We start from the raw sequence: 16394 nt of genomic DNA on the forward strand, positions 1-16394 counted from the left end.
TTTTTTTTAGAAAAGTGACAAAGAGGGCTGGAGAGAAAGGGAAAGCATTTGAGAAAGGGGGAAGAGGTTATTAGAATGTGGTTTGTAAGAGACTCCAAGATAATATGGGCTTACAGAAATTTGAAAAGGAGAGAAGAGATGTGCGCAGTGTTACTGGGGTGTATCAATGGGAATTTATTAACAGTTTTAGAGGAGAGCCACGTAAATTATTAGAATTCCTTTAAAAAATAGTTTGGCTCTTTGAACTATATTTCTTTAAGAGGGTTTCCATTGATCAACAAATATTTTTCGATACTGGTTCACATTATTTGAAGCATCATTTTGATGACAGCATAAGGTGAATATAAAAGTGACTGTACTGTAATGCACCATTCATCTATAATTGGATTTATATTATTTCTATTTTTCTACTATTTAAAAACCACTGTGATGAGTATATTTGTACTCACAGCTTCTTTCTTACTGAAGAACATTTCACTAGGAAAAATGCACAGAAGTAGAATTGAAACTGGGTCCCCCTAAAACTGAGCTCCCCTGTGGAGTTTATAATTAATGTCTCTAGCCAAAACGTTCTTTCTTTTCTGTCCCGCCCCTTTTCCCCTCAGAATTGAGCAGTATCAAAGAAAAGGGAAGACTGAAACCCAGCAGGACCCTGCAGGGCCTCCCTGGGTACAAAGATCTCTCCGTGTCCCCTGTTTCTTGTTTGTAGAAAAAAGGCTTTGGTCTCCTAGGCCTTCTCTGAGTTCCAAAGAGCAGACTCAGGCGTTTACTAATTAAAGGAGTGAGGGAATGCAGAAACAAAGGAAAAGCAGTCAAGCAGGAAAAGTAATGATAGTTTAAACAACAGTGCTGCAACAAGACAGAGTCTTGGTTCCTCCAAAAAGAACATAACAATCTGATGCATGGCTCTGAGTTGTTTTGTGGAAACTAAGACCCTCCCCCAAGGCAGACGATGGTGACTACATGCTGACCATAAGCGCATAGACCACAGATTGGTTGGAACCAGAAGGTTGATTGTTAAGATTCCAGAAACATCACCCTGTTATCTTATCACTAACCAATTAGAAGAAATTCCATAAGCTGCAACTCTCTCCCCAAATGTTGCCTTTGAAAACCAAGTCAAACTGTATTCAATGTCTCGTAATAACCTATAATAGAAGATAATCTGAATATATTTATATAATCTTGAATGCTTTCTGCAAGCACTGCAAAGGGAACTCATTCACTCACAAACTCTCCCATTTCATTTACTTCTTTGTGCCGCAAAGCAATACAAAACAAAAGCTAATCTGTTCTGTCTAAAATACCCTTCCAAGGTCTGAAGACAGCTGTTGAAGTATTGTTTTCTCTGTGACGAAGAGCTGCAGTGACTTTAACCTGTCCACAAGCAGCAACGTTAGGAAATGCTTCAATAACGCTCCACATTCCTGGATGCACCCTTCTTCACTCGCCCAGAGTTGACCGCAGAATTTCAGATGTGGCATTAGACATCATCTGTAAAGCTACAACTGAAAATAATTGTCCACTATGTTGGAAATATCCTTGAGGAACAGACTCAATTGTTTCATATTGCTAAGTTTTAGTAAAAAGTTCTTTCCTTAAAGAGCACTATGTGTCTCATCATGGTTCTCTTTCATAGTGTTTGTGAAAGTTAATAATATTCACAAGTGTGTAGACCACTGGCTGCCATAGAGTAATGATCATTAAATGTTAGCTGTGTATTAGTAACTACCATATTACTTCTGCTCCCAGGAGGCACAGATATAATCAGCTTAGATTTTCTGGTTATATTTATCCACATATTCATTAGAAGAGTATTATTCTTCTTTATTTTAATGACATTATTTAATGACATTATTTTGTCTTTATTTTAATGACATTATAAATTAATAACAAGCCTATAAAAGTTTGATGCATTCAGTCCAGTTTTCAAGATACCAATCTACACGTGGAAAACATAGTTATGTACCAAAAAGGAAGAAAATTCTTTAATTATTGTTCAGTTTATTTGCACAAATTGCAAAATAATTAATTCAGGTTCTTTGCACAGGAAAACAAAAGATGAGCAAGACAGACGTAAGTATCTAGATTGTTGCTAAGCTGGGTTTTCACTTAGTACCGCTTCTGAAAATGTTCTGTCTTTATTTAAGGAAATTTTATGTTTACATTAGACTCTTTACCCAAGTCAACAGATATGAAGATACCTTTATCCAGGCTTGTAAAACTGAGATAATAGCCATATTAATACCAGTATTACTTTAGTTAGAATCTAAAAGGTATACCATATGTAAAAATCTGAAAAAGACAATATTAAATAAGCTTTTATAATAGAATGTTTTCTTAACTCACTACTGTATCACTGTGTTTATTTCTTTGAAGAATACTTTCATACACATATTTGAGTCTGAGCCAAGCTGAAAGTTCCTTGTTATGAGAAGTGAGTCACAAAACAAAGTTCAGCTGGAGTCTTATTTACAACACTAACTGCACCATGTTTGAAGCTGGGATAGTTACACACAGAGTGAAAATCTGAGGGGCCATCTCAGAGAATGAAAGACAGCTCACAAGCAGTGAAGCACTATTACAGCATAAAAGTGTGAAGGATTTCCCACTTCCAAAATATTTATTAGTCTATTTAAAGCTTTCAGAAGCATCATGCCCTTTATATTTGCAATGCAAATGGTTAATGAGTTACCTGAAGAAGTTAAACACTCGTGTTGAATTGCAAGCCTTGGGTCATATTCCACCACTGAGCTCACTCTCATCTTACTGGGAAATTAAGATCTCTTAGAACTGTTCGCTGACTTTCCAGTAATAAATTCATCATAGCCTGCAGTAAACAGACCAATCTTTAAAAAGCAGACACAATTTAGATGTTTTTCATTATTTTAACAGCTTTGTTATTGTCAGCAATTTGGTGAGCAATAAAGTCGATTATCAGCTCTGTTAAGTAAATCTCCTGAAACTTTATGGAAAAAGGTCTCATTAACCTAGCACATTTAGCACTTCATGATCATGAACATCAATGACTTTCCAAAAATGTGCTGGTTATCCAAAACTTAACTTCAACTTTTCGCTGATGAGAAATATACGTGACTTATTCAATTCAGTAATTATCTCAATGATTTCTTAAATGTCTACTATTTGAGGCATGGTGCTAGGTAGGGGATACAAAACAAGTAAAATGTAGTTCCTATCCTTAAGAACATACATCCAGTTAGGGAAATAGAAACATAAACGGATACTTGTAATACAATATGATGTGGAGATATATTAGTAATAACTTTACTAAAGGTGACGTTTGTAATGGTCTTTCTCTCTCTTTTTTTACTGACATGAAATTGACATAATATAAAATTAACCATTTAAAACAACAATTCAGTGGCATTTAGTACATTCATCTCTATTTAGTTCCAAAACACTTTCTTTTCCTTTTTGTTTTTATCTTTATTGAGATATAATTGACATACAACACTGTATAAGTTTAAGGTGTACAGTGTGATGATTTAAGTATATATTGTGCAATGAGGTTAACACATCCATCACCTCACACCGTTACCACTTTTTGTGGGTGTGGTATAAATTTTTAGGATTCACTTTCAGCAACTTTCAAGTGTACAATACAGTATAGTTAACTCTGCTCACCACTCTGAACATCAGACCCCAGAACTTAATCATCTTATAACTGGAAGTTTGTATCCTTTGACTGTCTTCACTCATTCTTTTCTCTCCCTAACCTCCCATGCCCAGTCTGCTCTCTGTTTGTATGAGTTTGATTGTTTTAGATTCCACATATTAATGAGATCATACAATATTTGTCTTTCTCTGTCTGTCTTATTTCACTTAGCATAATGCCCTTCCAGTTTCATTCATGTTGTAGAAAATGGCATGATTTGTTTCTTTTTCATGGGTGAATAATATATATAAATATGCCAAATTGTCTTTATCCATCCATCTATCAATGGACACTTCAGTTATTTCCATGTTTTGGCTATTATAAGTAATGCTGCAATAAACATACAGTTGCATGTATCTTTTTGAGTTATTGTTTTCAGTTTCTTTGGATAAATACCCAGAAGTGGAGTTGCTGGATCATATGGTAGTTCTATTTTTAACTTTCGAGGCCCCTCCATACTGTTTTCCTTAGAAGCTGCATCAGTTTACATTCCCACCACCAGTGCACTAGTGTTCCCTTTTCTCCACATCCTCACTAGTACTTATTGTCACTTGTCTTTTTGATGACAGCCATTCTAACAGGTAAAAGGTGATACCTCATTGGGGTTTTGATTTGCATTTTCCTGATGATTAATACTGTTGAGTACCTTTCCAAAGAAGACATACACTGTAGCCCATGTGTATGTCTTCTTTGAAAAAATGTCTATTTGGGTCTGATGCCCATTTTGCAATCAGATAATTTCTTGTTTTGCTGTTGAGTTGTCTGAGTGCCTTACATATTTTGGATATTAAATACTTACCAGATACTAGGTTTGCAAATATTTTCTCCCATTCCATATGTTGCCTTTTCATTTTGTTGATCTGTACTGGACTTGAAATAGGAGTAGGAGCTTTTTTCAGGCCCAAACTGAAGGAAGAACATAGTTCCAGTGTTCTACTGTTTTTATTATAACTCATTAATCACAATTCACAAGTGATATTTCTGTCATGATAAAAGTAAGTGAAACTAATGTAATAGTTTGGTACACTATTAGTTACGAATGTTATATCAGGTGATGCATACATATTATAAATTATTTTCATCTGAAGTATCTTATGGGTTCTTAAGCCCTTTCAGGGCTCTAAAAGATTTTCAGAGCCCTTTTGTCAAAAAAATATACATAACTGGTTTAATAATCAGTCTCCCCTCAATACAACAGAAAGCTTATATTTTTCTAAATGATTTCAACTGTTCTATCACATCCCTTTGACTCATCTCTTAAGGACATCCCAGTCAGATCCCAGAGCTTCCCAATCATACTCAGTTATTTAAAATTCGGCCTCCTTTGACCCACTTCTGCTCACCCAAGCACCTGGCTTCCCCCACGTTAGCCAGTCTGCGGCCTGAGGGATTGAGACAGATAGCAAAACTCTCTTTTATTCTTCCACAGACTCCTTGTCAGACAAGCATGGCAGGATCTCCAGCACAACTCTAATGAAATACAGATTGTGGACTCTACTCTTTGTTTACAGGAAGTCAATAAACCCATTAACATTTTCATTATCTACCATTATATATCGTCAGCATTTCACAATTTGAAGCATGTGGTTGCCTCTTTATAACTTTACAACACCGTTCATTCAAGAAGTATTTATTGATTTCCCAGTCTACGTCAAACACTGTTTCATAGGTCAAACCGTAGCACGATGGACAAAATCAATTTCATTTGGAGTATTATGTATTTTTAAGGTGCCTTCCTAGGTAGTCCGAACAGACATTTTCTTTTTTCTGGATGCAAATTCTAAGTTGCTTCTATTTCAAGGTCCCCATTGTGATCGATATGTTCAGGCTGACTGAAAGTGACCAACACTTATAACAATAGCAAACATACATTGAATAGGCACCATGTGCCGCTGTGTTAAGTGATTTACGTGTTTTATTTAATCTAGGTAATAATCAGATAAGCTAGCTAGTAATATTATTCTCATTTTACAGTGAGAAAACCGAGCGTGATGGGTCATTAAACGAGCCTGATTTTACTGGTAAGTGAGTCTTGTCCTCTGATTCAAAAGCCAGCTGAGCTAGTCCAGCTGTCTGATTGGAGCGTGATCTGAAGCTAGGTGTCACCTCTTGTTAGTTTTGCAACTTATTTCACCTTTTTGCGTGTCAGTTGTCTCATCTGTGAAATGGAAGTAACTGCTTTATCTTTCTTGCAAGTTTTGTGAGGTAAATTAAGTGAAAATAAAGCACTTAGAATAATCTGGCACAGAGCACCCATTGTAAAAAGAAACTTAACTATTACAAGTCCATAACCGCTTGCCAGAAACGCATGAAGTTTGATATATTTTGGAATTCAGAATTTTTCAGATCTTAGGGAGGTAAGTGAAAGCTTTCACCAAATTTTGTATAACATTTTCAGCAGAGTCTGAGAAGTGCCCCATAAGCAAAGAAATGAATATATCTTATTTAAACTTAGGAATTCATGCAAAGTGGAGCAAATGAGGACTACAAGTAGTTTGATTTCACTTCAGGTCTGAATTTGTTACCCAATTCATCTATGGTAAATGTAAATTTTTTTTTTTTTTAATTTTTAGAGCCTTTGGGATTTGAAAATTTTGATAAAAGGCCTATAATTAACAGCTAAGTTATATTGCCTGTCCCATAATGATCCAAATCATCTTTACTTAAGGCTCTAGAATTTCAAATGGGATTCAAAGGAATAGTTCTCATGTAAAATTTTCCTATCGGTTACTTGAAAGAATTTAATACTCAGTGATATTATCTGACATAACCAATTTCATTTCATCTGCTTCATGAAAGATCTCTTAATTGAGTTTCCATTTCAGAGTTTCCAAAAGACATTTTATATCAGTATAAAATTTCTTCTAGCTCCCTAATACAAAGCTTTTGATTCACATTTAGATTTTACTTTGTGCCATGAAATTTCAAAAACCATATAAAATCTTCCCAAATTTTAATCATTTTCGTGCTGTAATCTGAAAACTTTTTAACTCACAAGCATCATTGAGGGTGGACTGGATTTTATTGCAGCTAACATATAGTCCTCCAAATCTCCATGGCTTCAACAATTAAGACAGATGGGCATGCATGTTAGCTTATAAAAATGTAATCTGAAAAAGACTTTTGGGAAGGCAGTGTGGCATCATGAATCAAATCTTAAATATAGTTATAGCCTTTGACACAGTGATTCTATTTTTCGAACCTACCATAAGGAAGTAATCAGAAATGAAAGTAAAAATGCATGCACAAAGATGTTACTCAAAAACGTTAATTATAATAGAAGACATTTGGGAAAAGCAAGAAAATCTACTGAAATAGAATGATTCAATAAGACAAACTACTGAGAGAAATTAGACACAAATCTATCAAAAGACATTCTGTGTTCATGGATTAGAAGAATTAATATTGTTAAAATGTCCATACTACCCAAAACAAGCTACAGATTCAGGGCAGTCCCTATTATAATGTCAATGGCTATATCAAATCATCATGTTGTACCTTTAAAATACCTTACAATTTTATTTATCTGTTATATTTCAACAAAAATTGATTTGGAAAATCTTTGCCACAGGTTTAGTGAGGTGAGAAAGTGACACAAAATATCACGTGCTGTAATTATATTTTGTCTGTGTCATTTAGGGAGACCTAAATAGTTCTTCCTTTCAGACTCAACAAATTCAAGTTATTTAGTAAAATAGAAAAAAAATCTTAAAATTCATATGGAACCATAAAGGACCCTAAATTGCCAAAACAATCTTGATAAAGAAGAATAAAGCTGGAGACCTCACACTTCTAATTTCAAAACACATTACAAAGCTAAAGTAATCAAAATAGTATGGTACTGGCATAGAGCTCAACATATAGATCAACTGAACAGAATCCAGAATCCAGAAATAAACCCATACATATACATGGAAATGATCTTTGACAGGGGTGCCAGGACTATATACAATAGGGAAAGGATAATCTCTTCAATGAATGATGATGGGAAGATTGCAAAAAAAGTGAAATTGGACCCTTCTGTTACACCAAACCAAAAATCAATGCAAAATGGATTAAAGACTTAAGCATAAGACCTGAAACTACATAAAATTCCCGGAAGAAAACTGAGGGGGAAAACTTTATAACAGTGGTCTTGGCAATGATATATATATATATATATATATATATATATATATATATATATATTTTTTTTTTTTTGGATATGTGCACCAAAAGCACATACAGCAAATGCAAAAATAGACAAGTGGGAGAACATCAACCTAAAAACTTCCTGTGCAGCAAACAATCAACAGAGTGAAAGGTAACCAACCTATGGAATGAGAGAAAATATTTGCAAACCATATATTTGAAAAAGGCCTAATATCCAAAATATATAAGAAAATCCTACAATTCAATAGCAAAAAAATCCCAAATAATCCAATTTAAAAATGGGCAAAGGACTTAATAAATAGTATATCTCCAAAGGAGACATACAAATAGACAACAAGTATGTAAAAAGATGTTCGGCATCACTAATCATCAAGGAAATGCATTCAAACCTACAATAGATATCACCTGACACTTGGTAGAATGGCCATTATTAAAAAAAGATGACAACAAAATGAGTGCCAGCAGAGATATGAACCAAGGGAAATTGGAACCTTTGTACACTCTTGGTAGGATTGTAAAATGGTACAATCGCTATGGAAAATGGTATGGAAGTTCCTCAAAAATTAAAAGTAGAACAACATGATCCAGCAATCTCATTTCTGGGGATTTATTCAAAAGAACTGCAAACAGGATCTCAAAGAGATAATTGCACCATTATGTTATTTGCAGCATTATTGACAATAGTCAAGAAATAGAAACAATCTAAAAGTCCACAGATGAATAAATGGGTTAAAAAAATGAGGTACATACAAACAATGGAATATTATTCACCCTTAAAACGAAGGGAATTCGATCACATGCCACAACATGGGCGAACTTGGAGGATATCACGTTGAGTGAAATAAACCAGTCACTAAAGGACAAATACTGCATGATTCACTTCTATAAAGTGTCCGAGGTAGTCAAACTCTTAGAAGCAGAAAGTACGATGGTGGTTGCCAGGAGCTGCTGGGGGTAGTGGGGAAATGGAGTGTTGCTGTTCAATAGGTACAGAGTTTCAGTCATGCAAGATGAAAAAATTCTAGAGATCTGCTGTACAGCAGTGTGCACACAGGTAACAGTGCAGCACCATACAGCTAAAACTGTATCCAGAGGCTAGATTTCACATTATGTGGCTTTTTACCACACACACACACACACACACACACACAAACCAAGTAATACAAATCATACTATGTTACATGATGCAACAGTATGCAACCATCAAAATTATGCTTACCAGGAATTTTAAAGACATGAAGAAAGGCATATAACATAACATTAATAGCATTATACAAAACTTGATATACAATATAGTATAAGCCATGTAAAAATATATTGTGCAAAATTGTGTATATCTATGTGTACACACATATACCCATGTATAATTTAGGGGTGTATGTTAAATATAGTAGATTAACTTTAAAATAATTTGCTCAAACATTAATATTTCCAGTCATTAGTTTTCATATTATGATTATCAGATATTTTCAGAATTTTTTCTCCTCCACTTTTATATACCTAAGTAACTTTAAAACAATTGATGTTAGGCTTATGATGATTTTTTTGGTCTTGAAAGAGATAAAAATGGGAACTACTGATTATAATAATTTGGTTTTGACAAGCTGGGGAAAAGGCAAGACCAAGAGAGAAAAGAAAAAAAGGAAAAACAAACAAACAAAACATCACCAAAGATGTAGAAGAGCTATGATGGCTAAATTAGAAAGTAAAAAATAAAGTTGAAAAACGATACTTCATTCCTCCTAAATTCAATATCATTTTGTTTTAAAATTTCATTGTCTTTTAATAATTTTCTTTTCATTTCCTATTGAATAATCAGAAAAGATTGACTAGAAAAGAAAATGCAATCATGGTATTTGTTAAAGCAATGGCATGTATCTCTAATTCCTTTTCTGCTCAAAGACACACACACACACAAACACACACACATACGTTTTTTTAACTTGCAAACACATTATACACATTGTCTGGTCATCTTTTCATTTTGTCTTTCATTTTAAAAGGTACAATTTTGAAATCACATTTTACTTTATTGATTACATAAATTTATGCTGCACAGTCATATCACAAATCGTCTGTTTCTCCCTAGTTCTAAATATTTAAGTTACTTTCAAACTTCACTATTTTAAATTGCTCAGAGCAGTAAATACTTAGGAAGAAAAGCAAAAATAAGCTGAAAAAAATTCTGAAACAGATAAAGGTTTTAAGATATATAAAGACAAAGAAATTGCTAAGTAAGGCATTGTGAGTAAAATTTAAAGGTACTGGAAATATGTTTTGACTACTGTCATTTTGCTCAGTTGCTGTGTTGATTAAATTACTTTTAACCAAAGCATCTGGAGCTAACTTTACTGATAATTATTGCTAAGTAAAAGAGAATATCGGATTTTTCTTTATATATGTTAATATTTTATAGTTTAAAAAATGAGTATGTACTATAGGAAAAACATTCTTGCACATCTGTATTTCTGGGTAATGCATTCTTTTTGCTGCAATTGCCAATATAATTAAAAAAAATTTTCTCCCAAACTACTTATTGGTGGTTCAGAGGAATCCCATTTATATTTGCATATCCTATTATAGCTAAGAGAGACTTGGTTGAGCTGAAAAGAGAGATGAATTTCATGGGGCTTGTGCCCCACCCCTCAATTTCCCCTTCTTGGGGTATTTTTTTAATGAAAAATACAATGCTTATTTTCTTTTTTTATTTTGATGATACAAAATCATAAATCAATCTACAAGTGTAAATCCTGATTTAACAGAGGCCTATCTTGTGTGTATTGTTTTTATATCAATTATTTCCCAAATATTGTTACTATATTTTTAATTTCCTTTTTGACAGAGTATTCATTTGCTTCTTCAGATTGGGCCCTTCTTTTTAAGCACAGGTTAGTAATTTTGATTTTTGTATGACTTGACATGTGTCCTGTTTTAACATTTATTATATTGTAATAAACTCAAGATACAATTAACGGTAAAAGAATCATTTGTATCTATATAAATACATAAGTTTTATATTCTTTTTTATGGCTAATTAGAATATTTTACATTATTTGGACTTTTTTTTTTTTTTACCACTTTGCCCCTTTTTCTTTCCTCCCCATCCCAACTTTTCATTTTTTCCATAAGAAGGTTTGTGTATTAGCTACCTCTTCTATATTTGTTTCAGACATACGGTTTTGGGTCAAGAAGGTACACCTTGGTTTAGCTATTATTACCACTGAGCACTGACTCAGAGGTGTGGGAGTGGGTAGAATCTCCTGCTGGTTTTGGTACAATGTCTCATATTTGTCATATGTATAAAAAAACCCTAGCACTGATCCTTAAGTAGTCCCATTTGTCACATTTCAGCATCCATGGTACTTTTAACCATTTGGATAAGATATTCAGTCAATTTTCTTTCTAATTTATAATACTGGATTCTAGATTCTGTGGTCCTAACGTGTTGACGAGAAGGAAGAATTACATCTTACCAAAGTCCAAATACATGAAATCCAATGTTTCGTCATTATTGCTAATGGCCTGACACTATCATAAAAGTTAATTAAATTAATTAAAGGGCAGTAGGCTTTGTCCTTTTTAAGCCACCAGGATTTTGCCTTGCTGTACTTAAAGCTCTTCTGGATGGCTATTAATTGGATTGCTTGATAATCTGTTACCTAGTAGTTACCTGGGCATCCTGGTTTATCTCACCAGGTGACGATTAATAGGGCTACATTCTAACCATCTTCCTTAAACAACTAGTGTTTCATTTAACTGTTTAGCAGTCTTCAGAGTTTTCATTTCCATCAGTCCTCCAAAATAATGGCCCATCTCCCCACATCTGCTCTGGTTTTAGGTGCCTTTGCAGACTTCATCACTGAGCCGCCAGCCATTTCTCATTCCTTGCTATTTTGCCCTCTCCTCGGGTCATGTTACTCAGGGTAGCTTTAAAATATACAATGAGAAGAAAAGGCGAGTAACATGAGCAGACCTAGTGGATTACAAAGGGCCAGAGAAAGTAGGTCCTTGGTATTCTCCTTACCCTTCCCCCAGAATCTCCTCTAGCCTCCGATAACACCTCTCCCAAGGAAAGAAGAGAGAAGCTTCCTTAGGCTAAGCAGAACCCAAAACCATAATTTATTTCTAGATTTTGAAATCTCTTTACCGAACTAAGGTTTAAGCATTGGAACAATTCCCCTGAACTAAGTTAAGAAAGTCTTTTATCTTTCACTATCTAATAATAATAGCATCATCTCATTTAATAAATAGCTGATTATTATGAACCATTTCATTTAATCCAGATAAAAACTTAACAATAAGGGCCCAAATGAGCCCTTACTAGGACCAGGCATTATCCTGAAGAGTTGATAATCATCTATTTAAATCTTCCCAGCATCCCTGTTATGATCACTGTTTTTCAGTTGGGGAAACTGAGGTTAAAAGAGATTAAATAAATTGCTCAAATTCTATAGCAGAACTGCCTGATTACAAAGCTCAGATCCTTTTCATCCATTTCATGATCTCTCCAGCCTCTGTATAACGTGCTTTAATGAGCTAGAAAGCAAAGCTTCATCCTTTGGAGCAGGATAGAGTAGAGTCTGAAGCTGGAGAGAGTGGCCCTTTCCTGGTGTGTGTTTTCCATACGCTGTAGGCAGACAAGTAGTAGGCATTAGCCCTTTGTAGTTTGCGTGCAGACACAATTGCTTTAAAATCCTTCTTTCCAACTATGAAAGTACTGTTTCAAACACTTCTTACGGAGGACCGAATACAGATGAGAATACAGATATCAAATGTTTAACTTGGGAATTGGTGTTTAAGATATTAGATGCACTTGGGGAGAAGTTGGAATGATAGTAAAACAATATAGAGTCAATATACCTTAGGAGTCTGAAAAAATTGCTTTAAACTATAATGTAGAACATATTTAGCCTGTCGCCCATTTTATTAATCAACAAATAATTTTTCAGTGCCTATTCAATGCCAATCATCAGCTAAGTCCTGGAAAAACAGATTAGAAAAAAAAAACCCATAGGATTTAAGTAAGCTAAATATCTTGTTTTTTCACTTTTAAAGTGATGCTTTTTGCCACTGATTGATATAGAATTTAAGGTGAAATATTAATCAGCACTTGTGAACTTTTAGTTAACACTACTTAAATAATAACAAAAACTGCTAAACTAATTTCAACAAGTTCTACAAAAATATGATCTCAACATATTTTAAGTAACCTCCTTTCCCCCACTGAAGTAAAATATCACCTTTATTACATACAATTACCCATTTATATACATGATTTTTCTTTATTTTTGATCTGCTTATTCCTGTGCTAACCTCACAATTTGTGGCTTTATAATATTATTCAATGTTTGCGAAAGTGCATCCCCTTTCATTAACCATATGAGTATCTTTAAAAAGTTATTATACGTAATAGAGTTATAATCTGATTCTAGGAATAGGAAAGAGGCAAGCTAGAATATGCACTGACAGACATGTTTTATAGAGTTAAACATTTATTACTGTTAAAACTGAGCACACATATAAGTAACACAGCCGTTCTTAGCTGTTTAATGTGGTCGTTGTGGTAGCTTTATAGATGGCCAGCTCCCTTAGGCTGTCTTAAAGCTGTGAAGTGCAGGAGATGCAGCTTTGCTTTTATGAAGCATCTGAAAATCTAAACACGTAGATATGCTTCCTTTTTCTTTTCTTTTCTTTTTTCTTTTTTTTTTTTAGAGAGGGAGCAGAGGAACAGAGCATGCATATCTTTGAGCGTCAGAGATCACAGATGTTTGGGGTTTCTGAATTTTTAGTTCTCTCTGCAATGACGTTAACTAACCCCAAATCTCTGTTAGGCATATAAGAGTGATTTCATTTGAAACATGTTTTCAATTTGGTGGTTTATCTGGCTATTAGATGTGCCCGCATCATCTTATTTCACAGAATATTTTCTTCAGCAAATTCTTTTTGTTATTACTCTGGTAACTGAAGTTAACTCCATTGTAATTAATAGATTTATGATTAGAACTTCTGGATTTATAGACAGTGATCCTTTTATTCCCTTATACAGAATGCTTATTATATAGCAAGTTATAAACGTTTCACTAGTCTTTTACGTGTGGCACAAACTTTATGACTTAATTCCACAATGTGGGTGGCACAGGGCAGAATTTGTTAGGTGTTCTAACAGATGTATGAAAGGGAAAGTAAACTTAGACTAGGAAAACCCAGGTAAGTTCCATGAAGATGATTGCTGGAGAGTAAAGCTCTGAAGAATGAGTGTGATTTCAAGAAGAGATAGGAGGCAGGTCTTTCAAGTTGTCTGAAGGCCCTAATGTCGTGCCAAAAACAGGAAGGGGACTAAAATGTGTTAGACACCTTTTATTGCTGGTGTACCTTCATGACTATCTGATATTCTCTAAACATATTGCAAAGGGCTGGACAGTTTTAACGATGTCTTGTAGCTAAGGATTTGTTCCAAAGCTCAAGATAATTTATGAGTTGGCCTAAGGCCTAGGAAGGGGTTGGAGGCTGGAAAGTTCAGCATGATCAGAGTATTCTGTGGTGGTCGGCTAATATGACCCCTGGCTGAGGGCTATTCTTATGTGAGACTGACAGTTTCAGGAGCAAACTGGGTGAACTTAAGCATTTATTTATTGAGAACCTTTTATTTTCTGGGCACTATGCTAGGCAGCAGAAATGAGGCAATAGACAAGATGGGCTGTGGCTTTGTTCTCCTGGGGCTAACACTGTAATACAAAAGGTAGCTGCTGAAAAAAATAAATACATTGATTTCAAAATCAATTACACAGTGATAAGTGATCTACATTAAAAAACAAAACAAAACAGGTTATTGTGATAAGGGAAGCAATAGAAAGGCCTCTGTGAGAACAACTTTTGAGGAAGGTCTGAATGTTAGGGGATACATGGAGAGCATTCAGTGGGCAGAAATCACAAGGAAGGAAAAAAAACTATTAGAAATGGAATAGAAATAAAGACAAGCGGAGAGAGAAGAGGCAGAGAAGTTAGCTGTTTGCAAACTACCAGAGGTATTATTGCCGGTGGATCCTCAAAGCTACTGCTCGATTTCTGACTTCTAGACTTCTGACACTGCTGTCTCCTGAATGTATGCATAAGTAGATGTATGTATTCCACCTGCCATTGTTATTCTGTAGTAGGATATTTCTTCCTATCTGTCTACTTATCTATTGATCATCCATCAACCGTCTATCCAATTATTTGCCTATTGAGGAACAGCTAGGTTCTTGCCGGTTTCAAGCTATTATGAAAAATACTGTATTGTACATTCTTGTACACGCTTTCTCATGTACATGTGTGGGATTTCTGTATATACTTGGAATTGAAACTGATGGATGGTAAAGAATGCCAATCTTCAGCTTTATTAAATACTGCAAAATTGATCTCCATGGTTCTATTGTTTTAAATAAATTCACCTTCCTACCAGTAATGTACACTTGGCACTATGAGAATTAAAAAATGTTCCCAATCTAATGGATGAATATAAAATGCTGTCTAATTGTTGTTTTCATTTGCATTGCCTTGATGATTAGTTAGAGGAGATATGTTTTCATAAGCTTTTTTTTTCTGTTTGGATTTCCTCTTCTGGAACTTAATATTCTATGCCCAGTATCTATTGGGTGAATTGGCTTTCTTATTGATCAGCGGTGTTCTGAATACTAATTTTTTTATTATATGTCACACATTATCTTTTTTCTTTTTTATGGCTTGTTATTTAATTTCATGAAGTTTTAAATTTTAATGTTTTCCAATTTGTCAGTCCTTTTCCTTTATGGTGTGCACTTTATGAGTTTTCTTTAGGAAATCTTTCCTTAACTTGCAATCATAGAAACTTGATCCTGTATTTTCTTTCTTTTTTTACCCCATTTTTTTACATTTTTTGAGTAACTACTGTCTTAGTTTACATTAGGGTTCACTCTTTGTGTTGTACAGTTTTATGGGTTTTGAAAAGTTCATAATGTCATGTGCCCACCATTACTGTATCATACAGAATAGTTTCACTGCTCTAACATTCCCTGTGCCCCATCTATGCATCCTTCCTTCTGGCCGAACTCTTGGTAACCACTGATCTTTTTACTGTCTATTATTGTTTTGTTTTCCCCAGAATGTCACATAGTCGGAATCATAAAATATATAGCCTTTTCAGATTGAGTGCCTTAACCTAACAATATGCATTTAAGGTTCCTCCATGTTTTTTTTTTCCTGGATTGATCCCTCATTTCTTTTTATTGCTGAATGAAATGCCATTGTATAGATATACCACAGTGGTTTTTAAAAATTTTGTTTCATTTTACCTATTCGCCTATTGATGAATATCTTGGTTGTTTCCAAGTTTTGGCAATTATGGATAGAGGTGCTATAAACATTCATGTGCAGGTTTTTGTGGGGATATAAGTTTTCAACTTTTTGGGGTAAATATCAAGGAGCACGATTACTGAATCATATGCTAAGACTATGTTTAGTTTGTAAGAATCTGCCAGACTCTCTTCCAAAGTGGCTGTACCATTTTACATCCCACCAGTGATGAATGAAAGTTCCTCTTTCTCCACAT

General features: G+C 34.4%; 1 long non-coding RNA gene across 1 annotated transcript in view; it reads left to right on the forward strand.

Annotated features, from left to right (window-relative positions):
- LOC135319320 (uncharacterized) overlaps positions 1-16394 on the forward strand; it is a 45257-nt gene that overhangs the window by 26939 nt on the left and 1924 nt on the right. The window contains exons 2-3 of the long non-coding RNA XR_010377814.1: positions 5651-5697; positions 10671-10716. This is a non-coding gene — a long non-coding RNA (uncharacterized LOC135319320). The remainder of the gene's footprint in view (positions 1-5650; positions 5698-10670; positions 10717-16394) is intronic.

This window comes from Camelus dromedarius, chromosome 25 (genome assembly GCF_036321535.1).
Source record: "Camelus dromedarius isolate mCamDro1 chromosome 25, mCamDro1.pat, whole genome shotgun sequence".
Taxonomy (NCBI): Eukaryota; Metazoa; Chordata; class Mammalia; order Artiodactyla; family Camelidae; genus Camelus; species Camelus dromedarius.